The sequence below is a fragment of the Protomyctophum bolini genome (genome assembly GCF_963924005.1).
Source record: "Protomyctophum bolini genome assembly, chromosome: 22".
Classification (NCBI taxonomy): Eukaryota; Metazoa; Chordata; class Actinopteri; order Myctophiformes; family Myctophidae; genus Protomyctophum; species Protomyctophum bolini.
Genome location: NC_137883.1, coordinates 9,512,147 through 9,529,921, shown reverse-complemented (window position 1 = coordinate 9,529,921; position 17,775 = coordinate 9,512,147). Strand labels below are relative to the sequence as shown.

At 42.0% G+C, this 17,775-nt stretch overlaps 1 protein-coding gene across 2 annotated transcripts in view; it reads right to left on the bottom strand.

Moving 5' to 3' along the window:
* The window catches only part of lpar1 (lysophosphatidic acid receptor 1), a 69,295-nt gene extending 54,877 nt beyond the window's left edge, over positions 1-14,418 (bottom strand). For both annotated transcript variants that reach the window (XR_013963458.1, XM_080756203.1), the window contains exon 1: positions 14,013-14,418. The gene's annotated coding sequence lies outside the window, so the exon portion shown is untranslated. The remainder of the gene's footprint in view (positions 1-14,012) is intronic.
* Positions 14,419-17,775: the final 3,357 nt, after the last annotated feature.

The following is a 17,775-nucleotide window of genomic DNA, read 5'->3' as shown; positions in this document are numbered from 1 at the left end:
TCCTCTCCCAAACTCATTACGCAACACCCAACACTGTGGGCCATTGATCAACTTAATGACTAATGCCACATGCTGAATGGAGAGGCAGCGAGCGCCACGCATGTCTGGATGCATCCTGCGACTAAAGTCGTTTACTTTAGCAAGAGTCTCGTGAGGATTACACAATGATTTGTCTTTTTTGTGCATAGTTCTGCTTCATATTGTAGATAATAATGTAGAGAGACAGGAGAGCAAGAGAAATGAGGGGGAGGGGGGGGGGGGTGAAATGCAGTACAGAATCGAACCGGGGTTGTTAAGGTGTCATGGTTCACACTAGCCGTTGCACCATTGGGGCAGCGCCACACAATGAAACATTAACATACACGTGATTAGAAAAATATGACCCTGCGGCCTCTAGTTTGAGGGCGATAAACATTAATGCCTATCGACAGAGCAGTTGATGGGTTCACCACGTTTGACACACAGCAGTGTGATCAGCACAGCTGGCGCTGACGGGCATAAAACTGTCCTGCTTTTTCCCTCTTTTTTTAAGACACAAACCACCACAAAAACAGTGGCTTTTATTGAATTTTATATGACTATTTAATTGTTGGTCTCTGCATCCTATCCAATATGGTCCTCCAAATAGGGTGGAAGAGGGAGTTGCTTAGATACGGCTGTAATTATTGAAATCTTGCACACTGTCAGTGGAAAACACTCACATTAGGAACACCATGTCCACAATGATGCTTTTAGGGTCTCAACACTTGGGAATCTTGCCGCTAAAAGGAGATTACAGCCTGGCTGAGACTCTGAGAAATGGTCCTTATAACTCTGAGAACCGGATACATTTTACCACCCTCAATGTAGAGGCCTGTCATTTGTTTTGTTTGTTAAATCTCATAGGCACTATACTGTATGTATCTTTGTGTAGAGCTATATTTTAACATTGAGAAAGGAGCTGGTTGCTCAGTCTCCTAAAGTATTTATTATACAGAGGAACATGAAGGCACACAACTAATTGCACCACCATGGGTTAAGCCAGATTAATACTAGTTTTGTGCTAGTATGCTGGGGCCTTACAGCAGTATAATGACACAATACTGTCATGTTATGTTGTGTTTTCTCTTCTGAACAATAGTGCACAACAACGCGCCTCCAATGTTTTATGATGTCTTTAATTATTTAATTGAGACTTGTGAATAGCACACACGTCAAAGGGCAAGTGAGCGAGACAAACAAAGTGTTTGAATTGTTTTCCCTTCATGCTGTTGACAGAAGCAATGAAGAGGAAAACTATTTTGTATAAGTTGATATACTACCATGGTTGCATGACACCCTGTGATCTCTGTCTGTCTGTCTGTCTGTCTGTCTGTCTGTCTGTCTGTCTGTCTGTCTGTCTGTCTGTCTGTCTGTCTGTCTGTCTGTCTGTCTGTCTGTCCTTCACATCCATCCATCCTCTCTCTCTCTCTCTCTCTCTCTCTCTCTCTCTCTCTCTCTCTGACCAAAAACCCTCCAAAGGAGTCATTTTGAGTCATCTCAAAATGACCCTGTTCAGATGACTAGCTTTGACTCAGACACATTGACCACTGACTGCACATTAGCTTGTTGGCTGTGGTCTTTATTGTGCAGCCACGAGCACACCACACTGTAACGCGAACACAATGACACTCAGACACAATGACAGCTATTTTTGGTATTTGACACAGCATACCATCCAATCCCGAAAGAAATATGCCTTTGTTGTAGATACAGTTCACATGCATGTTTACAAATAGCTTGGCCAAAAATATTGTTATGCCCCTGCCTCCTCCTGAGCTGAGAGCCTTTGAGAAAGACCACTGTCTGTCTCCATATGACTGCCTCTTTGTGTATTTACTGTGGATAGCATCCTTTAAGTATAAGCACCAGCAAATGACCCTTGCAAAAGTATCTGAAATGCTATTATCAATATCATAGTAAGTTTGATGTAACGGGTAGAACATCTGAGGCTACTGTAACTGCTGGATTGATTATCATTATCAAAAGTAGGTTTCCTAGCACAGCAGGGAGTGTTTTGTGTATGGTGTACTGCAGCCAATTGACTGAATTTCTGTGCGGAAATCACATCATGCATTGCTACAGTATGCAAGGATCATTGTTATGCTCTGTTTTAGTTAAACAGTCAGGTTCCCATGGTCCTCACCAGTTCTAAGTCACCTGCTAGGCACCAGTTGAGGCAAGAGAAACTCTGGGACTCATGGGACCCGTAGCTGAGTAGGGCCTGGCAACTACTGCTTTACACTGCCCTCCAGCACCGGTGAAACCTGGCCCTGAAAAAGATCCCATCTGTGATGTGGAATGCTACGGAGAGGCGTCCCAGAAACAGGGCACACTGCACCTTTCAAACAGCGAGAGGGAAACCTCAATGCAGCCCGTCCCCCACCCATGGCGTGAGTCCAGGTCTCCTGAAGAATTGTGCGGTGCGGAGCCCCCAGGACCGGGCTTGGACATCATGACTTTCACATTCATTTAACAAAAGTTACCTGCCAAAATCCTAATAACATTGAATCCTAATACAGGAAAGAACACAGAAGGACATATTGAAGCCACAAACTCGCCTGAGTAAACCACCACCAGTTGGCAGAGGCTTCAAACTACGATACTGCAAACAAACAAATTACTGCACAAAGACCTAAGCTAAACACTATTGTATAATAATAATTAATTCAACATTAATTAATTTGAACAAGCCTCGCCCACAAAACACGCATTCCTTTTCCGTCACAGTGTGTGTGTCTCTCTCTAGCCTCCTCATACGCACACGCACGCCACGCACACACGCACGGTGCGCATTTCACACAGAGACACACAGTTGCCCACATGCAACAGCCGCGCCTAAATCACAGTGAGCGAGAGAGGCTATCCTCACTTGACTCGTCTCATTTGCTCCACTTGAAAACAGCTGTCACAGTCACACTGTTATAGTTGCGGGTGTTACAGTTTTGAGTGACGGATATGAGGCGCTCTGGACAAAAGTCCAAATGATTGCACTTCTTTTCTCCACACTCTGCCCTGCATGATTTGGCATAACGTTTGTTTAGAACGGCCAGAAAACACCCCCCTTAGGGACAGGGTAAGAAGCTCAGTCACCTAGGAGAGAGACTTTGTGGAAAGGAGCCAGCTAAGGTGGTCCGGGTGTCTAACATGTCTCCGAGGCGTCTCTCCTGGGAGGCATGGCCAGCTGGGAGGATATGCAGGGCAGACCATGAAGGACCAGATGGGTGGAAAGTAACTAAGTACGTTTACTTAGGTACTGTACTTAATTTTTTAGGTATTTGTACTTTACTTGAGTATTTCCAATACCTATATCTAAAGTACCAAGCTCACAATGCGTCGCGATGCGACGAATAGTGAGCTTGTAGATCTGCTATTTAAAAAATATTTGTAGACATTTGTAAACTTGAAATGGGACATTCTGCATAATGACTACTTTTACTATTGGTACGTCAGGTACATTTTTATGCCAATACTTTTACAAATACATTGTAAAAATATACTCAAATACATTTTGAATTCTGGACTTTTACTTGTAACGGAGTAGTTCTACAATGCAGTATTGATACTTTTACTTAAGTAAGATTTGTGAGTACTTTTTCCACCACTGGAGGATGCCACATGCAGGGCATAGACAAAGGACCAAATGGGTGGATTATCTCCATGCTGGGTTTGGAACGCCTCAAGATCCCCCATTTAGAAGTGGCTAATGTGGGCTGGGAAAGGGAAATCTGTTACCCCCCATAACCACCAAACTCTTAACCACTTCCTACTACATCCAGTAGGCTACGTATGCTGTGTATATGAGGCTGTCTTTTCTTTTGTCTTGAATTCATGCTGTCACTGTGTGTTATCATTATGTTATGTTACGCTTTATTTTGTAGTGATATAGTATTGTTTCCTTCTTTATGTGGTGTTCTTGGGTTTTACTTTACTGCTGTGTTCCTTTTATTTTAGAGTATGTTTCCTGTAGTTGTTGCCTGTCTTGTCTCGCCTGTTTGTAATTGCAAATGTCGTTCACCTGTGTCTTGTTCGGTTCCAGCCTATCATGTGTGTTGATTGAAGTTAGTCTTTGTCTATTTATACCCTCTGTGTTGTTACCTCTCTTGCCAGTTTGTATTGTTGCTGTGCTTCCCTGCTCTGTTGCCTGCTTTACTTAATAGTGAGTTTATGTTAATTACAAATCATTATTTGGACTTGATTGGACTGCCTGAGTGATTCTGCATTTGTTACAGCAATAGGCCTATAAAGACATTTCCGTCATTTTTGACATTTCTTCTACTTTAATTCCAATTGTAAAAAAGGGGGCCATGTCCTTTAAAAGTGAATGTCATTACATTGAGTGACAAAGTTGGATGGTTGCATGGCTTGTATAACGACAAACTATTCAATCGCAGAGCAAACATGCAGATCAGTTATTATTGCCCAATTGGACAATACTGCCAGTGTTATGGTGGCTTACGAAATGAAACATAAACCGCTCTTCCTAATATTTGCTGAACTTAAAAACTCAAACCTGTCACCAATGAGCTAGCTGATAGAAAATATCTGTTGATTATATGCCCACAATGTTACCAGATGTTTATTGAGAAGCCCTTTGTCAAGTTTTAATGCACTGTGACTTGGCCTTAAGTCATATTGCAGGGCCTTATATTGTCTCGAGGGGGGGGGGGGGGTGGGGGGGGGGGATCTGGTCCTGGGAAAGGGGTGTAATCTCAACTCTCTAAAATAACTATAGACATGCTGTTGAGCAAGAACATGACCTCCACTCACAGCAGTGCATACAACGACTCAACAGGCCATAGATGGCTGTGATGTGTGTACAAGAATACTAGATCACAGTTCGTGCTGTACAAAATGTATTCACTAAATGTGCAGGTTAGACTCATTAAATTCTGAGAGTAGCTACAGCATACAACATTTGTATACTTTCAGAGTTAAATTAGCCTAACGTAACAAAAATGAATTGTGCTAATGACCTATTGACTAAAGCTCTGGTTTTATATACTTTGTTGTGCAAAAAAGCTGATTGACAGGCTTACAACACAAGCGAAACATATGGAATTTGTTTTGCTGTGTTAGCCACATAGGTATTGGATTTCTTCCAAGAGGGGAGTCACAAAACATGATTTTTGTTTAGGACCGTCTTCCGTGAAGGCCGTTTGTCATCTGAACTCTGGACGCTTTGTGTGACTGGAATGCAGATCTGTGGTCAAGGGGGAGGAGAGCTGATGCCCTAAATTGTTACAACACAGATGTTTCGAAGGCCCCATCTTCATCAATGTCAAAGGTAAACATAAAACAGTCGTCCTCGAAAGTGACAGTTAGTCTTTGACACAGTAGGTGTTTCAGTATGATCAGTTAAGGCGTTTCTCCTTGACATTCTCCTGAAAAGTGGTTTACAATTGGGGAGGGATCTGAATCAACAATCCAATCACATCTATCCATTAATCAAAGCTAGCTTTCTGTAAGGACCAATAAGCAGCCACTCAGTCATTCTATGGGGGCTGCAATCAAAATAACGACCCCACAAGTAAAGCCTGAAAGAAATGTGTATATATATTTTTTCTATATCTTGAAAGCATTTCTTTATTAGATGATGGAGTGAGAGAGAGAGAGAGAGAGAGAGAGAGAGAGATAGGGGGAGAGAGAAAAAGAGAGGTTTGAGAATGAATATATGACATAATGGCATATGTCATTGGTATGTGATGTGATTATACTGTAGGTCTGCAGCACCCATAGATCTCTAGGTTATTTAAGAAGAAACACTAAGTAGTGATAATAGAATGTGCAGTAGCCTAAGATATATGCATCATATATGTCGTCGCCATCATCGGGCAGAAAACCTTGTACCTATGTCCATACTCCATGTTTTTGTTTTGCTCTATGGCAATGTTGGGCAAAAGTACAGTAGTGAAAGTACTGTAGGCAAGTACCCACCCATGCTATTTCTGAAACGATGGAAAATTCTCAAACTTTGCAAATGTTCACCTATAATGAATGGTATGTCCCAAGTGTGGCTGTGGGTTTTATAAAATATTCAACCAATGAAAGGTATTTACAAGAGCTTGTGATTAAAATAACTACTTTGGGTCCATTGAGACACAGCTAGGTTCTTTGTTCCTTTTCCTGAAAAGTTTTTATTTTTTTGACATAGGCCTACAAGGTTTCCACCCGAAAGCAACACTATTATTCTTCCTTCTCTTGCTATCTCTCTCTCACCCCTCCCTTCCTCCTCCACCTTTCTCCATCTACTGACCTTTGCCTGGGGAATATAGACAAAGCATATGAACCAAGTGCAAATGACCAATGTGTCCACGGTACTATAAATATTATCACATACAGATGCAATTACATAATTGTTTCATATAAGCAAAAGATAATTTTCCAACGTGATAGCGCCCAGACCTGAGACATTAGCAAATTATTATTTCTTAACATCTGTTTTGAGCTCCTACAACAGTATAACTGCCGGATGGGTGGGCATGTATTACGTCAGGAGCATTTAGATATTGTTTAAACTTCTATCCATCATTAGTCACTGACCATTATACTAGAATGACTTTCAAACACTTCCCTATGTTTGTCTAAACATGCTGACACTAATAATGTGCTATGTGCCATATCCATCCCGCCTGAGAGTTAAACATTCCCAAACAAACCGTAGAAATGTACTTTATACTAGGTGACGCAGCTCTGAATAGTACAGAGCATTGGTTCTCAAAATTGTTTAATGCCAAGGATGGACCACCAAATTGATTTGTATCTCTCTGCGGGCATTTTGTGCCAGGGACCCCCATAAGATAAGATTTGTCAAGGTTTGTCAAAATCTTTCAAAATAAAATTGTGTTTACTTTCAAGTAAAACAATAATATGGCCCGTGTTCAACAGTGATGAGTGAGAGAGATTTTCTTTCTTTGTCTTTGAGTGGTGCAACTACTCCCTTACGGAGCTATGTGTGTGGCTGGCTGGGTGGGTGTGTCTGAGCACGAAAACAGCATGGTTGTTTTTCACCACCTGTCACCTAACACACACACATATTAACTGTGATTTTGGGTGTGCCCGTATAGTACAGTGACAGTACAGTACAGTAGAGGCTACAGTAGAGGGACCCCCACACGGTAACTCTGTCATCTGGATGTCATCTTGAATGAGATTAAAAATAAAGTAGTTCTGTAATCAAAATCAGCTGTTAATGTGGTAATCAATCAAATTAAATCAAGATTCTAAGGGCCGCATTACATCATCACGTTTGCGTTCAAATGAAATAATTTCAAATTGGATTTTTATGGTCTTTTGATATAAAAATGCACAAAATGGAAATGTTGGGTATGCCCACATGATGACCACTGATATGCTCAAAAAGTGTGAAAAACTTATTTTTCATTTCACTACGTCTTTAAAATATAACCCCCCCCCCCCCCCCCCCCCCCCCCCAATGTAAGAGCTCAGATCGTTTAATGCACCTAATTTTTGTAGGTGCAAAGTACAAAGGAAGACAAACGGAGGTTAAGGTGGCAATTAAAAGACTATACCCATCTCTGAGTAACAGGGGTAGTCAATTAAATTAGCCAATGTCTGTGGTCGACCACAGACATTGGCAAATTGAATGGACTTGCCTCCGTTACTCACCTGTTTTAAATGCCACCTTAGCCACCATAGCCTCTGCTTGTTATGACTGATGAAATAAAATAAACTGCCCGAGGCGCTCCGGTGAATTCTTCCTCCCATTTGCTGCTGTGTCCTGCCCCTGTGACACAACGGACCTGATGCGCGGTGGAATTATACCTGGACAAAGAATTTAAATCAAAAAAGGCATCTAGGACTACTATGTCTTGTCCATTTAATTTTGTTTAAAAACAATAAACATAATATATATATATATATTTAAAGCTATTACAAATGCATAATTAGAAAGACCACACAGCAAAATGCTGTGTAATTGACCAGGTGAGCCCCCCCAGGTGCAGACACGGAAGTGGGGACAGGAATAAGGTGGGTGATAAGTATTTGCTTATTGCTCATGAGGGAGATGGGCTGCAGGCTATAGACTAATTCAGAAACGGGTCTCATGGTCGCAGCTTACATACCGAGCCGACACACGTTACTCTTTCACCTGCTTTTTACTAACACTATAACTTTATAAAGATGCCCAGAACATTGATGAACCCGTGTAGTTTATGGCTGTAAACAGTGGTGGCAGCATTCAACTTTGGAGAGAAATGTCAAAGAGGGGACGGGATAGACCGATGGCAGATTTATTGATCCGATCCTGACCGATATCATAACATGCAACATTTTCGAATCCATCTGAAAAACACTTTTTAGGATAAGAATTTGCCTAGAATAGCACACTGTCACAATGTCAGTGTGGCGCTTTGAACGTGACACATTAAGTGCGCTTGCCTTGTAGAACAGCTAGCTAGTTTTGAACGTTTTTTAACACTTTTGAAAACTTTTCGCCTAGAAGCCCAAAATATGGATACGAGGTTGAAAGTGATTAAAAATCGGGAAACATCGGCTGCATAATTGCCGATATCGATGTTGTAAAAAAAGTTGAATAATGATACTGTATATCGTCCGGGCTCCAGGACAGAGTTGGACAGCAGCAGCGCTGACCACATGAGAGGCAGGAAAGCGAGACCAGAGCCAGAACAGGCAGGCGTGATCCCGTAAGAGGGCACTTTGGACAAAAATAGTGAAAATAGCAGATGTACAAGCTCACAACGTGTCGCGCTGCGACGCGTTGAGAGCTTGTAGATCAACTGTTTTCGGGTCGCAACCCAGCACTCTTTATCTACTGGAGATGCTGTGTACAACATGGATTTCTAAACAAATTTGTTCAACACCAAAATGCTGCGTTCCAAGTTCAGGAGACTTCGGAAAAAAGCAATTCTCCTGAATGCTGCCTTCCAGAATGGCATGGAAAGGAGTGGCATTTTTGCATCTCTTTCACCGTAGTAAATGCTGCATTCATGGTCTGGAAAGGGCAGTTGTTTAGCAGACAGGTAAAAGGGCAGGGGCTCAAGCCCCCTTTGATGTCTATGTGTGCACGTCCCTGGGCATGATGAATACTGGAGAATAGACAAAATAAATAAGAATAGCAATACTGGTACAACATGTGTAGTGAAGCAAACTGACATGCATGCAGCACTGCAGCAGAGTCTAATCTGGCAGTGTGGAAGTGGTAGTGTTCTACTATGTTTTGTTGAGGCGTGATTTCAGAGATCAGATGCACTATTCCTGTCTCCTTGTCTGTCTCAATCTGCACCTGGGTTTATCTGTTTTGCAGCCCACATAACACTAATAATATTAGTGTTGGTCTGAAAGTTGATATGATAAAGTGTTTAAACTTGTAAACCCCAGGATGTTTTAACTGACTGTCTTTTTTGTCAATCTGACAACAGTATACAAATATTGAAGGAATCTGATATTCGTTCACTGATTCCCACACCTTGAGAAGAATGTTGGTCTTGGTGTTTTGCTGTGTTTAGTTTTTTTTATTTATTTAGAACTTGGTGCTTTCATGATAATTTAAAATGTGCACTGTGCGGGTTGGAGAGAGAAGTGTCCGCATCCATAGAACCGTATTAAAGTGGCATGTCACTTGTCTCCAATCTCCATGCCCCTGATTCAAAAGCACCTGATGTGACCTGGCTGTGTAGACTTGTGAACTGCATATTTCCACAGTCTCATACTACAACACTTTCATGGCAAACTGACTTTATTGAATTAATAAAAATCAATACAGTGGCAAACATACAGTATGTGTTATTCATGGCACAATTCAAACTGGATCAAAAAATGTTCCGTCTCTCGCCGTTGCCTAGCCGATGGTAACTGTTATTTATACATATTTCTTCTGAAATAAGGTCCACCAGAAGGAGGGGGACTTGCATTACACCTGTATACAGTAGGCATGTAACGGTTACGGTATATCGATATATATTAATCCTGACGATATGAATCTATTCATAGAAATAAAAAATTTGATTTTCTTTTTTTAGGGGGGCTAGTGTGTGAATGTGAGCTTTAGTCATATTCCATCATATTCAACTGCTTTTGGAGAGAAACGATAGTCACTTTCAGTAGTAGAGCACTGTAGAGGGGAGCTGTGTGTGTCTGTGACTGTGATGATGGTCGTTGATGCTCATCAAGGCAATTATGTTTCTGCACTGTCAAAAGTAATGCTAGTTCTTTTGCAATGTAGTTAAATAAATAATCTCAGGGGGGTAAGATAAATTATATAAAATAAAATACAATTTTTTCTTTAAAATATAATTATATATTTTTTAATATCGTGAAAAATCGTATCGTGAACCTCATATCGTGATACGAATCGTATCGTGAGTTGAGTGAATCGTTACATGCCTAGTATACAGTATTTCAAAGTATGTGAATCAGCCCTCTGGTTTTGTAAACTATGAATCGGGGCCCAAAATGGGTCATGACCCTAATAATAGGCCTGTCACGGAATGTTTGGAGAGAGGTTACCATTGTTTACAAGAGACACCCCACCGTACCACGCTGGAGGAATGACAACACAAAGAGAGAGAGTGCAATATCATCACCTTCAGTTCCCTGGTGGTACGCTTCTATTTATAGCAGTGGTTCTCAATGTGGGGTGATAAAGGTTGTACAAATGGAACCAAATGGACCTGTATTGGGTCAATGTACCATTTGTACAGTCTGAGTTAAATGAACACTTGAGGATTTCACAGAATACATTGGGGTATCAAGATTAAAAAAATATATATCAAATGGGGATGTTGCTTAATGTTTATGAAACTGGAGGTCCTTGCAATTAAAAAGGTTGCGAATCACTGTTCTATAGCATTCTGTACCCACTACCAGTCATGATTTAGGCATTTTCCTTGTTTCATTAAGTGGGAAGTGGTCAAAAAGCCTCTATACTGTCTGTAGTGGTGGTACATTTGTCGTAACCACTGTTAATATTCTGCTCAGTCATTCCACGTCAGACTTCTATTGTGGTGACTGGAGTCGTAAGATACGCTTTAACGAGCTGTTGTATTAAAAGGAGAGATTTAATTTCTTCGTTTACTTTCCCTTACTGGGAATGTTAAAGAACAAATGCTCCAGGCAGGCCACCAGGCCCCCCACAGTCTATCTGGTCTGTCTCAGCCTGGTTTAGTGTTTTGCAATGGTATAGAGACAAAAAATGGGTCATGGGAAGATACAAAATATGTTTCCAAATAATTGTGGAGAAATTTGTGTCCAATGCCACTGGCTATGTTGCCAAACCCTCCATATAACCCCTGACTTTAAGATGGGTAGGAAGAGATTTACTACAGGCCTTGTGGTATGAAATAGGGTTGATATTGTTATTGTGCGAGTACTTAAGGAATATCCTGCACCATTAGCCGTTGTTTGGATGGTGGGGAGGAGATCTTGTTAATTACCAAATAATATTTCCAGCGTGGATTTCTGAATGATGGAAGTTTATCTAGAAAAGTATAAAAGAATAAGCTTGAGTCAGTAGCCTAATTTCGGATACACTGCTACAGCATCAAAAGCCCCCTCACATATACCCAGTACTACACACTTTGTTCCCAATAGGAGATCCACAGTTTCTATACACGTTAACGTATATAAAATAAGGAAAGAAAGAAAAAGGCTGCACACTCATAGGCACGAATCGTGGCTATGAGTGTGAAGCCTTTTTCTTTGGTTTCCTCGTTTTACACGATGTGGTCCACGATATGGGCCACGAACAGGGCCACGATGAGTGTGCAGCCTTTGTCTTTGGTTTCCTCTTTTTAAATAATCGTTTTACATCGTGGCCTTTTCTTTCGGAAACCAACGTTTCGACCTCGTAAGGTCTTCGTCAGGGAATGACCGCAGAGAGGTTCCATCAATCTGTAAAGTAGGCACTAACCAGTAACTCTGGAGAAAAGCTTTTCCTTTGGATATAGTAAATAGCTGGTGATCAATCAAGAGGCCAGTCTATACCTTGTGAGCTATACTGTCGTGCCTTTCATGACGTTTCTCAGACTCCGTAGCCATTCATAATCTTTGAATTACTGGTGAATACTAAGAGTATAATGTTTAATTCAAAGTGTACAGAGTTGGGTTTTTTTTCTTTCTTTCAGTTGTGGAAAGAATGCTTGTCTTCACACTCAACCTGATGGGCGAGCTCTAATGCTGGATTGATAATATGTCTCTGCAATAAATAAAAGAAAGGGACATATAGTAATGAGCTTCATTCACTGCGGGAGCCGGGAGGTCACCTGAGACTTCCCTGAAATGGAATATCCTTCCCTTCTCTCTTTACGGGAATTTCATTCTCAGACATAAGTCGCAGTGCTCGCAGCAGAGCTGCAATCATGTCATGTAACAGTGGTTGTAAAGTATATCTCCAAGCTTACTGCTTTTGTTGGTCCATTAAAAGGTATGCAAGGTATCCACTGTTCTGTGAATTCCTAAGTTCTGCTAAGCGTGTGGAGGTATAGAGGGCAGCTTGATTACTGTTGGGCAACTTGGGGTTTTGCTATACTTTTAGAGCCACGAGACAAATCATTCATTGCCATTGTCATCAACTTTGAATCATGAACCCTCGCGTCCCTAATCTGGGACAAAATAGCCCGATCTACACACACTCTCAACGCATTGCAAGGTACGTGACACGTTGTGAGCACGGATCAACTATTCACGGCGAAGAGATTTGGTGTAGAGGAAAAAGGAGTGGAAACCTGCATGGTGTTCACCATGGGGGAAACCTGCATGGTGTTTTAAGTGGTTAATAATAATGAGCAAGATAAACAACAGACTGCAAAAGGATGGAAAGTAGGTCTAAGTTGTGCGATAACAGGGGCCACCAATACAATACTCGCCGTCTCTCATCCACCCAGATGTCTGAACGGTGAACGCCCCCCCCCCTGTTATCTGCTGCATCTCCCTCCCCATCCTCCTGTAAGATGCTTAAAAGTTAAAACGGTCCTCGATGCATCGCCAGACTAAACATTCTCTCACAGATCACATGGTATTGCTCTCTAAAGTTCATATTTATGTGAGCCACTTTTCTTAAGCTCTGCGTTTCCACTTTTGCCAACGTCATCGCCTTAAGAGAGTTCAGTGAGGAGTGAAGTCAGTTCATGAGGTTGTTGTTGAACTTCGAGGCTTGGGTCCAAGGCACACCGCGGTGTATTGAGTCCTGGCCGGAGGTAGCCAGCACCAAGGCGTATACTTTGGGAGGAGGCCAGCGCTGCTAGAGATGTTTGCCGACTATCAATATTCAGTCTGCTGCCCTCATGCATGTTTTATAGTAGCCTACTCTATAGGTCACTACTACACTGGCGCGTGTCCCACTGGAAGATAAGCAGTAGTAGGCTATAATGCTTTATTTTTTTATTTTTTTATCATTATACTATTCGACTATTCGTCGTATTATTAGTTTAGTTGATGCCTATAAGTTATCAATTTTGAAGGAATAGAGCGGTAGACAGAGAGACAGAAATTGATGTAAGAGATCCATCCAAATGAACACACACAAATCCGAACACATTCCCTGAATGCAGATCAGCGTGGAAAATCAAGACAGATGTCAAGTCTCTTTTTTTTTCTTTTTTTTACTGCCAGATCGACCCAATTGCTGCATGTTTTTCGCGGCCGTTTCCTTCCAAAAATATTGTTCCAAATCGTAGAGTTTGATAAAGCTTCCCAATAATTCCATCCCTTGGCGCAACAAGTCCTTCCTTCCAGCCGCGTCCCCCATGCAGGCGCACAACCGCTTCCCCAGCCAAATAACGGTGCGCACACCGAGCGAGCAATTTCGGGCATCTGTTAATGCTATCAAAGCCTTTATCTGTATTGAATGCATTCTTGCCACGTCTACGTGGCAGGTAGCCTACATTTAGACTTAAAACCTGTGCTATATGCATGCATTTTTAAAAACATTTCTCGGGTAAAAGCATATGGATTCCATACGATATGCACATTAATGTTCATTCATAAAGCAATGTAATATTTGCTGTACTTACAGTGTCTTTCTTTCCAGTGAGAGTGGTATAGGTAGTTGAGATAAACTCCCAGACTGGTCCCTGCCCGAATGTCCAAAAGAAATGTTGATTCTCGGTGCGTAAAAAAATGTTGCTCAAACGGTCCTTAGAGATTCTGCAACAGCAGTGTCAGAGACGGGTTACTGTCAATCTCCAAATCCAAGTCACTGGCTGGTAAACTTTTCATTTTACGTCCGTATAGCAACGCACAGTGTTTGATCCGCGTACCTCTCGCTCTCACCCTCTCTCTCTCTCTCTCTCTCTCTCTCTCTCTCTCTCTCTCTCTCTCTCCTCCAGTCCAGATGGAATTAGCCCTGATGTGTCCGCTCCGGTCCCTCGGTGTCTCTCTCTCTCTCTCTCTCTCTGCTCCGCCAGGCTCTCGCTCCGATCCGACTGCCACACACACTCCACAGGAGAGGACCTTTGTCTGCGCATGACGTCACGCGCGCGCGCACACACGCATACACATACATACAAACGATCTCACAGTCAGTGCACGCACGCGCGCGCGCCAAGACGAGAGGAGAGGTTGTTCGTTTTTCCCCTCAGTGCGTAATTGGAAACACATTTTTCAGTAACTTGTTAAGAGGAGAGAGACAGGAAGAGAGAGAGAGAGAATGGGTGGAGGGGGCAAGGAAAGGGAAAAGAGAGGGAGAAAAAGAATAAGACAGATAGAGGGTCTCAAAGACACATTGTATTCTTAACCAATTAACCTTCCAGAGAATACACTGGAAATATTTCCTCCCGTCTGCCATCGCAGGGAAAAGACTCCCTTCTTCTCATATGAAAGTTCTCTCAGGTTATGGGAAAGTATTTGCCTGGAGCAGCTATGTCTGCCAGACTGCCAGCTTTACGCCATCTGTGAACACTTAGGTAGGTGTTTGTAGTAAACCAGCCACCATGGCAGCAGGAGAGGAGAGGAGTGCTAAGCTATATGATATACTAGGCCCACAAACCCCTGAACAACGTAGATGGACATTTTTGTGGCAACAATTAGTAGGGAGTCGACCCCCCTCCACACACACACACACACACACACACACACACACACACACACACACACACACACACAGAAGGTGGTGGCAATAGTGGCTACAACACTTCCTCACAAAAAAAATCACCTGTGTCTCCTTATGACATAGTTTGCATTTATCTACAGTTAACTTGGTCAAGGTCCAGTGTCGTGTTGCAGTGCTGCTGATAGACACATCCACTTTACACCGAGTTAATCTGACATCTTAGAGTAGCTAGAATTCTGTGGAAAGTCTCCCAATAATATATGACTATTTAAAAAAAAACATGTGTTCACACAGTGCAAACATTCTGACAGCTCAATTGTTAAACATTAAATTCCCAGTGCATATTTGTCTTTATTGTTCAAAATAATCCATGTGGGCTTGCCAGGCTTTCCAAAAGTCCTGCTGTCTATTCTTAATGTTGTAATTCATTTTATCTAGAGGGGCGTATGGCTGGATAGTTAATTTAGCCAATGAAATAATTGGAGGAATAGAAGACTTCCAATGTATTGCGACACAAGTCTTTGCTGCTAGAAAAGCTATAGGTCAATGTATTACGTTTGGTGTCTGTTGCACCCCCCGCCAGAGCCAAAAGGAATAGGCGAAGGGAGTGGGGAAGAAACCCGCAAGCTAGATGACATTTACAACTGTGTGCCAAAATGATGACACAACACTGCATGACCAGAGCATACAGTATATGGATGAAAGTCCCTCTGCTTTTTGCACCTCCAGCAGAGAAAAGACACCTCGCTGTTAATTCTATGATGTTTTTCTGGCATGTATGTAACTTATGGCGAATGTTCTATCAGTGGTTTTCAACCTTTTTCGTATCAAGGCCCACTATTAAGGATTTGAGCCACTGACCACCATTTGATGACACTTAATAGCCTCTCAGACCCAAATTAAAAATTAGGCATTTGCACAAATTTTCGCCATATTCTTTATGAATAAAATGTGATGTAAATCAGGCTATGAGTTTGGTTTGGTGTATGTGAAAACTTTGTCTGCTGATAGGTCAGAAATATACACACAGGTGCCAGGCCGTTTAGTGATTTAAAAACAAACAAGTTAACTTTAAAATCAATTCTGAACACAACCAGTGCAGTGGGATTATATGGGCACATTTCCTAATAATGGTGACTCAACCAGTCAAATCAGTAGGCCTGCACTTTCCTAAATTCTAATTCCCTTTTCTGTAGAAGTTATTGATATCCGACTTCCCATGCTGACAACATTGATGTGTCATCACTCATCATACATCACCAGGTAATTTAGTGCACCAACTAGTGCATGGTCGATAAAAGCAAATCTTCAATTTCCTACATTACAAAATGCATGGGCATCGCACAATCATTACACAAAGCTTCAGTTTTTAACGTATTATTTTAACATAAGCCTAGTTATATTAGTTCGTATTTTAACGTGATTGGAAATATTTAATAATAATGAACATGCTAAGGTACCTCATGTTTATAGATAGATATAGTGGGCCTGCCTTTAAGCGCAAAGGCTGCGCCTCCTTGTTGTTTTGTGGTCTGGTTCGATAGCAGGTGTCAGGGACCACATGCAATACCTTCACAGACCACGAGTGGCCCATGGACCACCAGTTGAAAACCTCTGGTATAATAGGCGAATATATTAGCACTGAATCACTGATAGTGTTATGTCTTTGTCAATGGCATTGATAGCCTGTTTGTTTTGTTTTTCTCTGGTGACAGTGAACGTCACCATATCTCTGTACAAGGTTACTGTCTACTGTCTACAAAGTCTATAAAGTAAATGTTTTGCCAAATGTCTTGAGGAAGTATTTCCCCACATCACGTCATGCAAGGGCATAGCATGACCTATAGTCTACTGGAAGTCCCATGTTAGACCCTCTGAAACAGGTTGATGACTACAAGTATTTGGGTTCCCAAAAGGACTTTCAAACTAGGAAGGGAACGGCCTGGTCAGCCTTGACATGCATAAGATCTGGTCATCCCAGCTTAGTAAGATGTTAAAAGTAAAAAAAATTAGGACGACTGTTGAGCCGATTCTACTCTATGGCTCCGAGACATGGACACTTTCAAAGAAACTAGAGAAACGGTTGGATGGCACTTACACCCGCCTTCTAATGAGAGCGCAAAATCTGTCTTGGAAGAGCCACCCATCGACTAATCTAATATATGGCAACCTTCCTCGTGTTTCTTCACTAGTCCGATCCAGAAGAACACAGTTTGCCGGCCACTGCTACAGAGCTGACAATGAGGTTATATCTTCCCTTCTTCTCTGGAGTCCTGCCTCAAAGCAGACCAGAGGTAGAAAACTGTCGTTCCCTGATGTCATCGCTAGGGACACAGGCATCAGTAAGGAGGAACTGGGGATGGCAATGAAGGACCGGGAAGTCTGGCATGTTATTGGTCGAAAAATGATGATGATGACATTTCTGTTTGACTGTACCCTGTACTGATTATATTTCTGCCAATAAAGTATTCAATCAATCAATCAAATCAATCACCGGGAGCAGTTACTGTAGGAGTTCAGTGTCTTGCTCAAGGACACTACAACACTTCCGCCCCTGCCTCCCTGTCCTTGCGCCAGACACTAAACTCCTAACTTCTCCCAACGAGAAGGTCGATGCCTTGCATGGATTCCTCTGCATGCCGTCGGTGTGTGAATGTGTACATGAATAAAGTGAAGAATGTGTTGAGCTTGTGGAGGGTACCCGTACTCGGCTGAATAAATATTGT